At 26.7% G+C, this 2,201-nt stretch overlaps 1 non-coding gene across 1 annotated transcript; it reads right to left on the reverse strand.

Annotated features, from left to right (window-relative positions):
- Positions 1 to 1,740: 1,740 nt before the first annotated feature.
- On the reverse strand, positions 1,741 to 1,810 carry LOC143411927 (small nucleolar RNA SNORD77). Its single transcript, XR_013092929.1, has one exon. It is a non-coding gene; the product is annotated as a small nucleolar RNA SNORD77 (small nucleolar RNA).
- Positions 1,811 to 2,201: the final 391 nt, after the last annotated feature.

Genomic DNA, 2,201 nt, shown 5'->3' on the forward strand with positions numbered 1-2,201 from the left:
TCTAGGCAACTCAGTGAGACCCTGTATCTAAATGAAATACAAAATAGGGCTGGGGATGTGGCTTAGTGGCTGAGTGTACCTGAATTCAATCCCTGGAACACATCCTCAGGAAAAAAAAAAAAAAAGGATAAAATTGTAATCTTTTGAATCACAAAAGCTTTTACAACAGGAGGATATCAGTAATGATATAAGGTTTTATGAAAATTATTCTTGGCTCTTAATATAATATAAATGATTTAACATTAGAGTTTTATATTTTGAACTTTTTGTTCATGAAAAAAAAAAAAACAGCTCTAGAATACTACCTGTTATGGTTTGAATATGTCCCCTAAATTTCATGTGTTAGAAACTGAATGACAAAATTCATATGTTAATGGTATTTGGAGAAGCAAAGTTTGAGAGGCAATTAGGATTAGATGAAGTCAAGAGAATGGGCTCCCATGATGACATTAGTATCTTCATGAGAAAAGGAAGAAAGATTTCAGCTAGACAGCTTGCTTTATCTTGTCATTTGATGTCTTCTACAATGCCATGATGATAAAGAAGACCCTCGTCAGATGCCAGCAACATGTTCTTGTACTTTCTAGCCTCTAAAACTAAAATAAATAAATAAATAAATTTCTTATCTTTATGAATTTTCTAGTCTTGCGTATTTGGTTAAACTGATTAATGTACTGTCCTTCTTGGCAGCCATTTGTATATATAGATGACATTACTCCTCAAAGTTATGGATCTATGAAGAATAGCAGATGGGAGAACAAGGAAAGAAAACAATATATAAAAAAATTAATTAAAAATTAAAAATAAGTAGAAAAAAGAAAGACTAGTAAAGTAGATTTTGATTAATATATCTTTTTAAAGTAATTTCATAATGCATTAGATGGGAAAAAAACTATTCAAGGATTCCTAAATAAAAGGAGTTGAAAATGAATCAACAAATTTGAAATGTGTTAAATTTTTTGTCTGTCCATATTTCATTTTATCATCTTCACTAAAGACACTGGCCTTGAAATTCTCAGAACCATATTTTCAGCACTACTAAAGATGCAGTTACATGTCCTCTAAAAGGCAGAAATAGAATGAATATTCAAAATATGAAAACAAATTTTTTTTCAAGAAATCTTTTTCAAGAATTCAAGATGAAGTACTCATAAAATCTTCTTTCATTATTTCTGTTATATCAATATATAACTTATGGTAGAAATTGCTTCCACAAGTACTTTATGCTGACTTAACCATTAATTTTTTAACATATAAAACATTAGCTATATGTCAACCTACACTTCACATATACTATGAATAAATAGACATTCTATATATAGTTCAATTTCATATATATATATATATATATATTATATATATATATATAAAATTTCATTTTCATCAGATTTATCTTTGGTATTTCAAAATATTATTAGTAATCCTTAATAAAAAATGTAAAACAAATGACTCATGAAATCCACTTTTATTGATGGGATAAGTATTTTGGAGAAAATATTTGAATTTATCTTTATTTATTTATTCCCTTCCTAAAAATCCTATTTTTATTTGATAGCAAATTTTATCATTTTGGAGATAAAAATTTCATATCAAAAGATAGTTTATTAACATTACTTAAATAAATTAATATTTTAAAAGTGAAGTTATACATATTTTGATGTTAAGTATTACCTTGAACCATAATATGATTAAATCTTTTGAGAAAATTCTATTAGGAACCATTTCACCTTTTTTTTTTCCAGATACATCAGATAATGACAAAAAATGTCTTCATGATTTAATCTGATGAACTATGTAACAATCATAACATTTGTTTATTTTCCTAATAAAGTACTAGAATATACAAGAACAATGAGAATTTTGAGGTATTTGTTTATTTTTTTTGTTTTAAGCTGGAGTTCAAATAGTATAGAAAATGAGCTGACAAAAAGATAAAATTTCAAGCTCACACTTCAGGGAGTCATATACAGGAGTTATATTCTTAGCTGTTTATAAGAGAATTGATAATCTATAAATAAGTACTTAAGTGATTTACAAATCTTCCAGGAAGAATTTTGATTTACCAAAATTTACTATCTGATTGTAATGAAATACTAATTTCTAAGAAGATATTGCTTTATTCCCAAACTTTCATGGCTTACTCCATGTTTCTTATATTAGTATCTCCCAAAGAATACCTACAGTATACCTACCTGCAATAC

Source organism: Callospermophilus lateralis, chromosome 12, assembly GCF_048772815.1.
Source record: "Callospermophilus lateralis isolate mCalLat2 chromosome 12, mCalLat2.hap1, whole genome shotgun sequence".
NCBI lineage: Eukaryota > Metazoa > Chordata > Mammalia > Rodentia > Sciuridae > Callospermophilus > Callospermophilus lateralis.